The sequence below is a fragment of the Carcharodon carcharias genome, chromosome 8 (genome assembly GCF_017639515.1).
Source record: "Carcharodon carcharias isolate sCarCar2 chromosome 8, sCarCar2.pri, whole genome shotgun sequence".
In the NCBI taxonomy this organism is placed as follows: domain Eukaryota; kingdom Metazoa; phylum Chordata; class Chondrichthyes; order Lamniformes; family Lamnidae; genus Carcharodon; species Carcharodon carcharias.
The window spans coordinates 120,640,040-120,655,130 of record NC_054474.1 but is presented as its reverse complement, the minus strand read 5'-3'; the positions used below and the strand labels follow the sequence as shown (position 1 = coordinate 120,655,130).

Sequence of the window (15,091 nt, the reverse complement as noted above, 5' to 3'; positions counted from 1 at the left end):
TCCCTGGAGCCTGTCTGTACCCAGCTCCACTCCACCATGTAGGTCAGTACCCAGCCCCATTCTACAGTGCCCACTGAGCCGAGCAACATTCCCCAGTTCCAATCCCCAGTGTCTGTCTGTGCCTTGGTCCATTCCCTCATGTCTGTCCGAACCCAGCTGATTTTCCCAGTGTCCACCTGTACCCAGCTCCATTCCCCATGCCCATCTGTAACCAGATCCTTTCCCTGGTGTCCATCTGTACCCAGCTTAATTCCCCAGTGAGTGTCAGTAACTAATTCAATTCTCCGGTGACTATCTGTACCAAGTTCCATTCATCAGTGTCTATTTGTACACAGCAACATTCACTGGTGTCTATATATACAAATTTCAGTTCCCCAGTGACTGTCTGTACCCAGCTCTATTCCCCAGATTCTGTCTGTACACAATTCCATTCCCCAGTGTCAGTCTGTACAGGGCTCTATTCCCCAGTATTTGACTGTACTCAGGTCCATTCCCCAATTTCTATCTGCACCCAGTTCCATTCCCCGGTGTCTGCCTATACCCAGCTCAAAACCCAATTATCCATCTATGCCCAATTCCATTCCCCAGTGTCTGTCTGCACCCTGCTCCATTCTTCAGGTTCTGCCTGTACCCCGCTTCATTCCCTAACCTCCGTCTTCACCCAGCTCCACATCCCGGTGTCTGCTTGTACCCACCTCCATTCCCTGGTGCCCAACAATACCCAGCTGCAATCCCCAGACTTTGTCTGTGCCCAGTTCTATTCCCTGGTGTCTCTCTGTACCTAGTTCCATTCCACAGTGTCTGCTGTGCCAAGCTACATCCCCCATTGTCTGTAGGTACCCAGCTCTATTCCCCAGTTTCTGTCGGTACACAGCTCCATCCCCCAGTTTCTGTACAAGCCTTCATTACCCAGCGTCTGTTTGTGCACAGCTCCATTCCCTGGTATCTGCCTGCACCCATCTCCATTCCCCGGTGTCTAACTGAAGCAGCTGCAATCCCCAGAGTCTGTCTGTGCCCAGCTCCATTCCCTGGTGTCTGTCCATATCCAGCTCCATTCTACAGTGCCTGCTGTGCTGAGCTACATTCCCCAGTGTCTGTAGACACCAAATTCCATTCCCCGGTATCTGCCTGTACCCAGGTTCATTCCCAGATGTCTATCTATACCCAGTTCCATCCCCTGGTATTAGCCTGTACCCATCTACAATCCTAATTGTCTGTCTTCACCCAGTTCCATTCCCCGGTGCCTGTCTGTATACATCTCCATGTCCCAGTGTCTGCCTGCACCCAGGTCCATTCCCTGATGTCAATCTGTACCCAGAGCCATTCCCCGGTATCCGTTTGCACACAGCTTAATTCCCAAATGTCTGCCTGTACCCAGTTCCATTCTCCAGTATCTGTCTGTACCCAGCTCCATTCCCCACTGTTGACAGTGCCCAGCTCCATTCCCCGGTGTCTGTGCCCACATCCAATCTTCAGCGCTTGTCTGTGCCCAGCTCCATTTCCCAGTGACTAGCAGTACCCACCTCCAATCCCCAGAGACTGTCTGTGCCCAGCTTCATTCCATGGTGTCTGCCTGTACCTCGTTCCTTTCCCTGGCATCCTTCTATAGCGAGCTGCATTTACTGTTGTCCACCTGTACCCAGCTCAACTCCCTGGTGCCTGTCTGTGCCCCAGTTCCATTCCCCAGCCTTTCTCTGTAACCAGCTACTTTCTCCAGAGCCTATTTGTACCCAGCTCCATTCCCTAGAGTCTGTGTGTAACAAAGTCCATTCCCTGGTGACAATCTGTACCAAGCTCCATTCATGAGTGTCTATCTATACTCATCTCCATTCACTGGTGGCTACCTGTGCCCAGTTCCAATCCCCAGTGTCTGTCTGTGCCCAGCTCCATGCCCCAGCATCCATCTGCACCCAGCTCCATACCACAGTACCTGTCTGTGCCCACATCTATTCCCTGATGTCTACCTGTACCTAGCTCCTTTCCCCAGTATCTGTGTGGATCCAGCCCCATTCCCAATTGTCTGACTGTACCCAGTTCTATCCCCGGGTGCCTGTCTGTACCCAGTTCCATTCCTCAGTCTCTACCTGTACCCATCTCCATTTTCCATTGTTGACGGTGCCCAGCTCTATTCCCCGATGCCTAGCTGTATGCAGCGGAACTCCCCAGAGCCTGTGACCAGCTCCATTCCTGGCGTCCGTCCGTATCAAGCTCCATTCTACAGTATCCGCTGTGCTGAGCTACATTCCACATTTCCTATTTGTATGCAGGCCCATTCTCCAGTTCCTGCCTGTACCCAGTTCCATTCCATGGTGTCCGCTGTGCCTAGCTCCATCACCATCTGTCAGCCTGTACCTGGTTCCATTCGCCGGTGCCTGTCTGTACCCAACTCCATTCCCCAGTCTCCACCTGTGCCAAGCTCTATTACCCAGTTACCGCTGTTTCCAGCTCCATTCCCCACTCTCCATGTGTACCAGATTCATTCCCCAGTGTCTGTCTGTACACAACTCCGTTCACCAGTGCCTTCCTGTACCCAGATCCATTCCAGGTCCTGCCTCTGCCCAGCAGAATTCTCCAGTGTCTGTCTGTACGCCGCTCCATTCCCCATTTTCTGTCTTTACTGTGCTGCATTCCACATTTCCTATTTGTATGCAGGCCCATTCCCCAGTTACTGCCTGTGCCCAGCTCCATTCCATGGTGTCCGCTGTGCCCAGCTCCATCACCGTCTGTCAGCCTGTACCCAGTTCCATTCGACAGTGCCTGTCTGTACCCAATTCCATTCCCCAGTCTCTGCCTGTACCCATCTCCATTTCCCACTGTTGACAGTGCCCAGCCCTATTCCCCGATGCCTGGCTGTATGCAACGGGAATCCCCAGAGCCTGCGCCCAGCTCCATTCCCTGGCGTCTGTCTGTATCCAGCTCTATTTTACAGTGTCCGCTGTGCTGAGCTACATTCCTCAATTTCTGTAGGTACCCAGCTCCATTCCCCAGTTTCTGTCTGTACACAGCTCCATTCCCCAGTGCCTGTCTGTACATAGCTCCATTCCCCGGTATTTGCCTGTGCCCAGAACCATTCCCCAGTGTCAATCTGTGCCCAGCTCCATTCCACGGTATCTGTCTGTTCCCAGCTCAAATCCCAATTGTCCACCTGTACCCAGTTCTATTTGCTGATATCTGCCTGTACCCAGCTCCATTCCCAACTCTCAGTAGTGCCCAGATCCATTTCCCAATGCCTGTTTGTGCCCCAGCTCCATTCCCTTGTGTCCACCTGTACCCAGCTCCATCCCCAGTGTCTGTCTGTACTGAGCTCAATTCCATTGTGTCTGCCTGTACCCAGCTCCTTTTCCCAATATCTATCTGTACCCATCTCCTTTCTCCAGTGTCTGTCTGTGCCTAGGCCATTGCCTGGTGTCTGTCTGTAAAGAACTCAGTTCCCCAGCATCTCTCTGTTCCCAGGTCCATTGCGACGCATCCTCTGTGTCCAGCTCCATACCCTGGTTTCCGCTTGTGCCCAGCTCCATTCCCCGGTTACCGCTGTTTCAAGCTCCATTCCCCACTGTCCGTGTGTACCAGATCCATTCCCCGGTGTCTGTCTGTACAGAACTCCGTTCACCAGTGCCTTCCTGTACCCAGCTCCATTCCCAACTCTCAACAGTACCCAGATCCATTTCCCAGTGCCTGTTTGTGCCCCAGCTCCATTCACTTGTGTCCACCTGTACCCAGCTCCATCCCCAGTGTCTGTACTGAACTCAATACCATTGTGTCCGCCTGTACCCAACTCCATTTCCCGATATCTATCTGTACCCATCTCCTTTCTCCAGTGTCTGTCTGTACCTAGACCATTGCCTGGTGTCTGTCTGTACAGAACTCAGTTCCCCAGCATCTCTCTGTGCCCAGGTCCATTGCAACGCATCCTCTGTGCCCAGCTCCATACCCTGGTTTCTGCCTGTGCCCAGCTCCACTCCCCGGTTACTGCTGTTTCAAGCTCCATTCCCCACTGTCCATGTGTACCAGATCCATTCCCCAGTGTCTATCTGTACACAACTCCGTTCACCAGTGCCTTCCTGTACCCAGCTCCATTCCAGGTCCTGTCTCTGCCCAGCAGAATTCTCCAGTGTCTATCTGTACACTGCTCCATTCCCCATTTTCTGTCTGTACTGTGCTGCATTCCACATTACCTATTTGTAGGCAGGCCCATTCTCAAGTTCCTGCCTGTACCCAGCTCCATTCCTTGGTGTCCGCTGTGCTCAGCTCCATCACCATCTGTCAGCCTGTAACTGGTTCCATTCGCCGGTGCCTGTCTGTACCCAATTCCATTCCCCAGTCTCCACCTGTGTCAAGCTCTATTACTCAGTTACCGCTGTTTCAAGCTCCATTCCTTGCTGTCCGTGTGTACCAGATCCAATCCCCAGTGTCTGTCTGTACACAATTCCATTCACGAGTGCCTTCCTGTACCCAGATCCATTCCAAGTCCTGTCTCTGCCCAGCTGAATTCTCCAGTGTCTGTCTGTACGCCACTCCATTCCCTGTTTTCTGTCTTTACTGTGCTGCATTCCACATTTCCTATTTGTATGCAGGCCCATTCCCCAGTTACTGCCTGTGCCCAGCTCCATTCTATGATGTCTGCTGTGCCCAGCTCCATCACCGTCTGTCAGCCTGTACCCAGTTCCATTCGACAGTGCTTGTCTGTACCCAACTCCATTCCCCAGTCTCTGCCTGTACCCATCTCCATTTCCCACTGTTGACAGTGCCCAGCCCTATTCCCCGATGCCTGGCTGTATGCAGCGGGAATCCCCAGAGCCTGCGCCCAGCTCCATTCCCTGGCATCTGTCCGTATCCAGCTCTATTTTACAGTGTCCGCTGTGCTGAGCTACATTCCTCAATTTCTGTAGGTACCCAGCTCCATTCCCCAGTTTCTGTCTGTACACAGCTCCATTCCCCAGTGCCTGTCTGTACATAGCTCCATTCCCCGGTATTTGCCTGTGCCCAGAACCATTCCCCAGTGTCAATCTGTGCCCAGCTCCATTCCACGGTATCTGTCTGTTCCCAGCTCAAATCCCAATTGTCCACCTGTACCCAGTTCTATTTGCTGATATCTGCCTGTACCCAGCTCCATTCCCAACTCTCAGCAGCGCCTAGATCCATTTCCCAGTGCCTGTTTGTACCCCAGCTCCATTCCCTTGTGTCCACCTGTACCCAGCTTCATCCCCAGTGTCTGTCTGTACTGAGCTCAATTCCATTGTGTCCGCCTGTACCCAGCTCCATTTCCCGATATCTATCTGTACCCATCTCCTTTCTCCAGTGTCTGTCTGTGCCTAGACCATTGCCTGGTGTCTGTACAGAACTCAGTTCCCCAGCATCTCTCTGTTCCCAGGTCCATTGCAACGCATCCTCTGTGTCCAGCTCCATACCCTGGTTTCCGCCTGTGCCTAGCTCCATTCCCCGGTTACCGCTGTTTCAAGCTCCAATCCCCACTGTCCGTGTGTACCAGATCCATTCCCCAGTGTCTGTCTGTATACATCTCCATTCCCTAGTATCTTCCTGTAACCAGGTCCATTTCCTGGTGTCTATCTATATCCAACTTCATTCCCTGGTTTCCATTTGTACCCAGTTGCATTCCCCAGTGTCTGTCTGTATCCAGCTACATTCCCTAGGGCGTGTCAGTAACCATCTCCTTTCCCTGATGCCTATCTGTACCCAGCTCCATTCCCCAGCATCTGTCTGTAAAGAGTTCCATTCCACAGTCTCTATCTATACCAAGCTCCATTCACTGGTGCCTATCTGTACCCAGCTCCTTTTCCAGGTGTCTATCTGTGCTTAACTTCATTCCCTGGTGTCCGCCTTTGCCCAGCTTCATTCCCTGGTGTTGGCCTGTACCCTGCTCCATTCACTTATGTCCACCTGTACCCAGCTCCATTCCCCAGTGTCTCTATTTGTATCCAGCTCCATTCCCCAAATTCTGCCTGCACCTATGTCCATTGTCTGTTGTCTGCCTGTACTGAGCTCAGCTCCCTGGCACCTCTCTGTGCCCAGCTCCATTCTGAAGCTGCCTGTTTGTCCAGCTCCATTCCCTGGTTACTGCTGTGTCAAGCTCCATTCCCCAGTGCCCAGGTGTACCCAGCTCCATTCCCCGGTATCTTCCTGTAACCAGGTCCATTTCCTGGTGTCTATCTGTACCCAGCTTCATTCCCAGTTACATCCCCTGGTGTCCAGCTCCATCCCCCATTGCCTCCCTGTACCCAGTTCCATTCTCTGGTTTCTGCCTGTACAATACCTGTACCTAGCTCCTTTCCCCGGAGGCCGCTGTGCCCAGCTGCATTCCCCATTGTCTGCCTTTACTCAGCTCCATTACGCACTCTCTATCTGTACCCAGCTCCATTCTCCCATGTCCGGCTGTACCCAGTCCCATCCCCTGATATCTGCTGTGCCGAGCTCCATTCCTCAATGTCTGCCTGCATCCAACTACATTATCTGGTGCCTCTCTGTGCCCAGCTCCATTCTTCGGTTACTGCTGTGTCAGGCTCCATTCCCTAGTGCCCAGGTGTACCCAGCCCCTTTCCCTGGTGTCTATCTGTACAGAGCTCCATTCCCCCATATCTGTTTGTATGCAGTTCCAATCGCCGGTCACTGCCTGTGCCCAGCTCCTTTCCCTGATGTCTGCTGTGCCGCGCTCCATTCCCCATGTCAGTTTGCATCCATCCACATTACCTGACACCTCTCTGTACCCAGCTTCATTGCCTGGTGTCTGTCTATACCCAGCTCCATTCCCAATTGTCCACCTGTGCCCAGTTCCATGCCCCTGTGCCTGTCTATACCCAGCTCCATTCCCCAGAATCTGCCTGTGCCCAGCTCAATTCTGCACTGTTGATAGTACCCAGCTCCAATCCCAGGTGTCTCCATACTCCAACGCCTAGCTGTAACCAGCTCCATTCCCTGGCACCCATCTGTACCCAGCTCCATTCCCCAGTGCCTGTCCATACAGAGCTCAATTCCATGACATTTATCTGTACCCAGTTCCATTCCCCGGTTACTGCCTGTCCCCAGCTCAATCCCCTGATGTTTGTTGTGCCCAGCTCCTTCCACTTTACCCAGCTTTCTTCCCCAGTCTCTGCCAGCAGTCAGCTCCATTCCCCAGTGTCCACCTTTAGGTCGCTTCAATCCCATCAGCCTATCCCAGCTCCATTCCCCACTGTCCACAGTCCCCAGCTCCATTCCCCAGTGTCTACCTGTATCCTTCTCCATTCCCCGGTGTGTGTCTGTACCAAGCTCCAATCTCCAGTGTCTGTCTGCACCAAGCTCCATTCCATGCTGTGCCCAGCTCCATTCCCCATTGTTCGCTGGTACCCAGCTCTATTCCCCGGTGCCTGCCTGTAGCAAGCTCCATTATCCGGTGTCTACCTGTACCCACCTCCATTCTCCACTAGCTGCTGTGCACAGATCCTTTCCCCACTTTCCGCCTGTGCCCAGTGTCTCTCTGTACCTATGTGCATTCCCCGAGGTCTGTCTGTACCCAACTCCGTTCCCTATAGTCTGTCTGTAACCAGCTCCATTCTGAATTGTCTGCTGTGCACACCTCCATTGCCCGATTTCTAACTGTCCCAGCTCCATTCCCTGGTGTCCACGTACCCAGCTACATTCCCAGCAGTCTGTCTGTACCCAGTTCCATTACTGGTGTGTGCTGTGCGCAGCTTCATTCCCCGGTGTCCTCATGTGCCCAGTTCCATTCCCCGGTGTCTGCTATGCTGAGTTTCATTCCCTAGTGTCTACCTGTGCCCAGCTGTATTCCCTGATATCTGCCTGTATCCAGCTCCATTCCGAAGTGTCTTCTCTACCCAGCTCCATCCCCTGGTGTCTATCTGCTCCCAGCTCCATTCCCCGGTATCAATGTCTGCCTAAGTGTATTCCCCGGTGGCTGCCTGTTCCTAGCTCTAACTCCTGGTATCTGTCTGTACCCAGCTCCACTCCCCCGTGTCTGTCCATACAGAGCTCCATTCCCCGACTTCTATCTGTATCCAGATCCTTTCCCCTGTTACTGCCTATACCCAGCTCAATTACCTGGTATCCACTGTGCAAAGCTCCATTCCCCATTGTCCACCTGTGCCAACTCCATTCCCCAGTCTCTACCAGTAGTTCTCTCCATTCCCCAGTGTCCAGCTGTAGGCAGCTCCATTCCCTGATGTCAGCCTGTACCCAGCTCCATTCCCCAGTGTCTGGCTGTACCCAGCTCCATTCCGCCATGTCAGTCTGTACCCAGCTCTGTTCCTTGGTATCCATTTGAACACAGCTGAATTCCCCGGTGCCCGCTTGTTCCCAGATCTATTCCCTGGTGTCTCTCTGTACCAAGCTACATTCCCTGGTATCTGTCTCTATCCAACTGCATTCTCTGTTGTCTGTCTGTACCAAGTTCCATTCCCAGTGCCCGTCTGTACCCAGTTCCATTAGTGGTGTGTGCTGTGCCCAGCTTCATTCCCTGGTGCCCACATGTGCCCAGCTCCATTCCCCAGTGTCTGTCTGCACCCAGCTCAATTCCCTGGACTCCATCTGTGCCCAGCTCCATTCTGCAGTGACTTTCTGTGCCCAGCTCCATTCCCTGGTGTCTATCTTTAACAAGCTCCATTCCCCAGTGCCCACCTGTGCCAAACTGCATTCCCTGAAATCTGCATGTACCCAGCTCTATTCTGAAGTGTCTGCTGTGCCCAGCTCCATTCCCCATTATCCATGCCTACCCAGCTGCATTCCCCGGTGGCCACCTGTTCCTAGCTCCATTCCCTGATTTCTATCTATAGCCAGGTCCCTTCCCCGAATACTGCCCGTACCCAGGTCAATCCCCTGGTGCCCACTGTGCCCAGCTCCATTCCCCATTGTCCGCCAATATCCAGCTCCAATCCCCAGTCCCCGCCAGTAGCCGTCTCTATTCCCCAGTGTCTACCTGTAGGCAGCTCCATTCCCTGATATCAGCCTGGACCAAGCTGCATTCCACCATGTCAATCTGTACCCAGTTCCATTCCCCAGAGTCCGCTGTGCCCAGTTTCATGCCATAGCATCTGCATGTGCCAGCTCCATTTGCCAGTGTCCGCCTGTATCCAACTCAATTCCCTAGTTCCGTCGAAGGGTCATGAGGACTCGAAACGTCAACTCTTTTCTTCTCCACCAATGCTGCCAGACCTGCTGAGTTTTTCCAGGTAATTCTGTTTTTGTTTTGGATTTCCAGCATCCGCAGTTTTTTTGTTTTTGTTTTTATCAATTCCCCGGAGTCTGGTGTGCTGAGCACAGTTCTCCAGTGTCCATCTGTACCCTGCTACGTTCCCCGGTGCCTTTCTATACCCGGCTCCATTCCCTGCTTTCTGCCTGTATCCATTTCCATTCCCCAGTATCCGCTGTACCCATGTCCATTCCGAACAGCCCACTCTGCTCAGTTCCATTCCCCAGTGACATTCTGTGCCCAGCTCCATTCCCTGGTGTCTGTCACTAACCAACTCCATTCCCCAGTGTTTGTCTTTAACCAGCTGAATTCCCCAGTGTTTTTCTGCACCCAATTACATTTCCTGGTTTCTGTCTGAACTCAGCTCCATTTCTTGGTATCTGCCTGTACCCAGACCCATTCTGAACAGTCTGTTGTGCCCAGCTTAATTCCCTGGTCTCTGATTGTGCCCAGCTCCATTCCCCAGTGACTTTCTGTACCCAGCTCCATTCCCTGGTGCCTGTCTCTACCAAGCTCTGGTCCCTGGTGCCTGTCTGCACCTAGCTGCATTCTCCGATATCCTTCTGTACCAAGCTCCATTGCAAAGTGCCTGCTGTGCCGAGCTCCATTCCCCAGTGTCTATTTGTATCCAGCTCCATTCCCTGGTGCCTGTCTACTCCCAGCTCCATTCCATGGTATCTGTGTCTACCCAGCTGCATTCCCCGATGGCCACCTGTTCCTCGCTCCAACCCCTGTACCCAGATCCATTCCCCGGCATATGTCCGTACAGAGCTCCATTCTCCGGTGCCTATCTGTACTCATCTCTGTTCCCTGGTGTCAGCCTATAGCCAGTTCCATTGCCCAGTGTCTTTCTGTCCCCAGCTCCATTCACCAACGTCCGCCTGTATCAAGCTCTATTCCCTGGTGTCCGGTGTGCAGAGCTCTGTTCCCCAGAGTCCATCCATACCCAGCTACATTCCCCGGTGACTTTCTGTTCACAGTTCCATTTCCTGGTGTCTGTCTGTACCTAGCTCCATTCCCTGGTGTTTATCTCTACCAAGCTCCTTTCCCCAATGTCTGTCTTTATCCAGCTAAACTCCCCAGTGCCTTTCTGTACCCAATTCCATTCCCTGGTTTCTGTCTGCACTCAGCTCCATTCCCCGGCATCTGCTTGTAGCCAGTTCCATCCTGAACAGTCTGCTGTGCCCAGCTCCATTCCCTGGTCTCTTCTTGTGCCCAGCTCAATTCCCCGGTGTCTATCTATACCCAACTCCATTCTCTGGTGTCTGTCTGCACCCAGCTCCGTTCCCAGTATCCGTGTCTACCCAGCTGCATTCCCCGATGGCCACTTGTTCCTAGCCTCAATCCCCAGAGTCTGTCCGTACACAGCTCCACTGCCCAATGTCTATTTGTACCCAGCTCCATTCCCCAGTGTACACCTGTAGGCAGCACTGCTGCCTGGTGTCAGCCTGTACCCAGCTCCATTCCTCAGTGTCTGTTTTAACCCAGCTCCATTCCCATATCTTCCTGGTGCACAGCTCCATTCCCCATTCTCCATCTGTACCCAGTTCCATTACCTGGTGGCTGCCTGTACCCAGCTTCATTTGGCAGTCTCTGCCTGTACCCAGTTCTATTCCCCAATGTCTCCGTGTACCCAGCCCTATTCCCCAGTCTTTTACATTACCAAGCTCCATTCCATACAATCAACAGTGCCCAGCTCCAATCCCTGGCATCTGTCTGTACTCAGCACCATTTCCTGGTACCTAACTGCGTGCAGTTCCAATCCTGAGTCTGTCTGTGCCCAGATCCATTCTTTGTTGTCTGCCTGTTGTCAGCTCCATTCCCCAGTTACCACTGTGCCGAACTCCATTCCCCAGTGTCCATTGGTGCCCAGCTACATTCCCCGGTGTCTTTCTATACCCAGCTCCATTCCCCAGTTTCCGCATGTACTTAGCTGCATTCCCCAGTTACTGCTATGTCAAGCTCCATTCCCCAGTGTCTGTGTGTACCCAGCTCCATTACCCAGTGACTGTCTGTACACAGCTCCATTCACCGGTGTCTGCCTGTGCCCAGCTCCATTACCCAGTATCCACCTTTACCCAGCTGAATTGTCCAGTTTCTGCCTGTACTCAGCTTCATTCCCCAGTGTCTGTCTGTACGCAACTGCATTCCCCGGTGTCTGCCTTTATAGAACTCCATTTCCCAATGTCTATTTGTATGCAGGTCCATTCCCTGGTTACTGCCTCCAGCCAGCTCCATGACCTGGTGTCTGCTGTGCCCAGCTCCATCCCCCACAGCCAGCCTGTACCCAGTTTCATTCCCCGGTATCTGTTTGTAACCAGTCTCCGCCTGTGCGCAGCTCAATTCGCTGACGTCTTCTTATACCCAGCTCCATTCTCCTGTGCCTATCTATACGCAGCTGCAATCACCAGAATCTGTGCTCAGCTCCATTCCTGGGAGCCTGTCTGTACCCAGCTCCATTCCACTGTATCAGTCTCTACCCAGCTCCTACAGTGTCTGGTGAGCTGAGTGACATTCCCCAGTGTCCGTAGGTACCCAGCTCCATTGCCCAGTTTCTGTTTGTGCACAGCTCCAATCCCTGATGTCTATCTGTACCCAGCTCCATTCCTCGGTATCCATATGTACCCAGCTCCATTCCCAATTGTCTGCCTGCACCAAGTTCCATTCCCTGGTGTCTGTCAGTACCCAGCTCCATTCTAAAGTGTCTGCTGTGCTGAGGATACATTCCCCAGTGTCAGTAGGTACCAAGCTCCATTCCCCAGATTCTGTCTGCATACAGCTCCATTCCCCAGTGTCTGCCTGTACACAGCTCCATTCCCCAGTATACGCCTGTACTCAGATCCACTCCGTGATTTCCATCTGCATGCAGCTCCATTCCCCGGTATGTATCTGTACCAAGCTCAAAACCCAAATGTCCACCTGTACCCAGTTCCATTCCCCGGTGTCTGTCTGTACCCAGCTTCATTCGCCAGCCTCCGTCTGCACCCAGTTCCATAACCCAGTGTCTGCCTGTACCCACCTCCATTCCCTGGTGCCTAACTGTAAGCAGCTGCAATCCCCAGACTCTGTCTGTGCCCAGCTCCATTCCCTGGCATCAATTTGTACCCAGCTCCATTCCAGTGTCCGCTGCGCCATGCTACATTCCCCAATGTCCATAGTTACACAGCTCCATTCCCCAGTTTCTTTCTGTACTCAGCTCCATCCTCCCGTGTCTGTCTGTACAAGGCTCCATTACCCAGTGTCTGTCCATACCCATCTCCATTCCCCAGTGTCCAACTGCAGCAGCAGCAACGCCCCAGAGTCTGTCTGTGCCCAGTTCCATTCTCTGGTATCTGTCTATACCCAGCTCCATGCTACAGTGCCGAGCTACATTTCCTGGCGTCTGTAGGTACCCAGCACCATTCCCTGGTTTATGCCTGTACATAGCTCCATTCCCCAGTGTCTGCCTGTGCAAGGCTCCATTCCCCTGTGCCTGTCTGTACCCAGCTCCATTCCTCAATCCCTGCCTGTAGCCAACTCCTTTCCCAACATTCAACAGTGCCCAGCACCATTCCCCAGTGTCTGCCTGTGCACACCTCCATTCCACGGTGTCTATATGTGCACAGATCAATTCCCCAATGTCAATCTGTACCCAGCACAATTTTCCAGCATCTGTCTGCACCAAGTTCCATTCCCAATTTTCCACCTGTACCCAGTTCCATTCCCCATTGTCTGCCTGTACCCGGCTCCATTCCCCGTTGTCAACAGTGCCCAGCTTCATTCCCCAGTGTCTGCCTGTACTCACATCCAACCCTTGGTGTCTGCTTATACCCAGCTCCATTCCCCTGTGCCTCAATGTACCCAGCACCAATTGCCAGAGATTGCCTGTACGCAGCTCAATTCCGTGGTTCCTTCCTGTACCCAGCTCCATTCCCTGGTGTCTGTCTGTACCCAAATCAAAAACCAAATTGTCCACCTGTACCCAGTTCCATTCCCTGGTGCCTATCTGTAACCAGTTCCATTCTGCCGTGTCAGTCTCTACCCAGCTCCATTCTACACTGCCCCGTGAACTGAACAACATTCCCCAGTGTCTGTAATTACCCAGCTCCATTCCCCAGTTTCTGTTTATACCAGCTCCATTCACTACTGTCTGTCTGTACACAGCTCTGTTCCCTGGTATCTGCCTGTACACAGCTCCATTCCCCAATGTCTGTCTGTATCCATCTCCAACCCCTGCTGCCTATCTGTACCCAACTTCCTTTCCAAAGCCCAACTGCACCCAGATCCACTCCACGCAGTCCTTTTATACCCAGCTCCATTTTCCAGTTTCCGCATGTACAAAACTGCATTCCTCAGTTACTGCTATGTCAAGCTCCATTCCCCAGTGTCAGTGTGTATCCAGCTCTAAACCCAGTGCGTGTCTGTGCACAAACCTATCCAGCGGTGTCTGCCTCTGATCAGCTCCATTCCGCTGTAACCATCTTTACCCAGTTGAATTGTCCAGTGTTTGCCTGTACCCAGCTCCATTCCTGGGTATCTGTCTGTATGCAGCTGTGTTCCCTGGTGTCTGCCTGTATAGGGCTCCATTGCCCAATGTCTATTTGTATGCAGGTCCATTCCCTGGTTACTGCCTGCAGCCAGCTCCATTACCTGGCGTCTGCTGTGCCCAGCTTCATCCCGCACAGCCTTCTTGTACCCAGTTCCGTTCCCTGGTACGGAGGGACAGGCAGGGGTGGAGGGTCCTAGATGGGTGTTGGTGTCAATGAGTTGTTGGAGCTTGCGTTCCTTAGCACTTGAGAGAAAGAGAAAAAGTTTCTTGTTGAGGCGTCGGATGAGACAAAAAATAAAATGAAACTGGGGGCACGCGCAGCTTTGAAAAAGGGTACGGCGGTGCTGCTGGAGGGAGAGGTCGAGTGTGTTCATATGGCCTGTCCCTCTGTCCCCACCCCATCTTCCAATCCCAGCCCCGGCCGTGTATTCACTATACCCCCTGACCTTCCCCTCTCCGATGCTGAACGTTCAGTGCTCAGCAAAGGACTTAGTTTCATACCCTTACGCCCTCGCCTCAATGAATTTCGGGCTCGGCATGATGCTGAACTCTTCTAACGTCGTCTTCGTCTCCGGGCTCACTTCTTTGGGCAGGAGTCCTCTCCCCGTTCAACGGATCCTTTCACCCACCTCCAATATTCTCCCTCCACCTGGACCCCTCCCTCTGGATTCTTACCTTCTCTTGATCTTTTCATTGAGAACTGTCGGCGCGACATTAGTCGTCTCAATTTCTCTGCTCCTCTCACCCATTCTAATCTCTCTCTCACTGAACTTACTGCACTCCATTCTCTCAGGTCCAACCCTGAAATTGTCATCAAACCCGCTGACAAGGGTGGTGCTGTTGTTGTCTGGCGCACTGACCTCTACATCGCGGAGGCTGAGCATCAACTCGCAGACACTTCCTCCTACCTCTCCCTGGACCATGACCCCACCACTGAACATCAAGCCATTGTTTCCAGGACTGTCACTGACCTCATCTCCTCTGGGGATCTTCCTCCCACAGCTTCCAACCTGATAGTCGCCCAACCTCGGACGGCCCGCTTCTACCTCCTACCCACAATCCACAAACAGAACTGTCCCGGTAGACCGATCGTCTCAGCTTGCTCCTGCCCCACAGAACTCATTTCTTGTTATCTTGACTCCCTTCTCTCTCCCCTTGTCCAGTCCCTTCCCACCTACATCCGTGATTCCGCTGACACATTACGTCACATCAACAATTTCCAGTTCCCTGGCCCCAACCGCTTCCTCTTCACCATGGACATCCAATCCCTCTACACCTCCATCCCCCACCAGGATGGTCTGAGGGCCCTTAGCTTCTTCCTTGAACAGAGGCCCGAACAATCCCCATCTACCACTACTCTCCTC

At 52.9% G+C, this 15,091-nt stretch overlaps 1 protein-coding gene across 1 annotated transcript in view; it reads left to right on the top strand.

The window, feature by feature from the left end:
• grin1a (glutamate receptor, ionotropic, N-methyl D-aspartate 1a) overlaps window positions 1-15,091 on the top strand; it is a 400,833-nt gene that overhangs the window by 84,696 nt on the left and 301,046 nt on the right. The window lies entirely within an intron of this gene.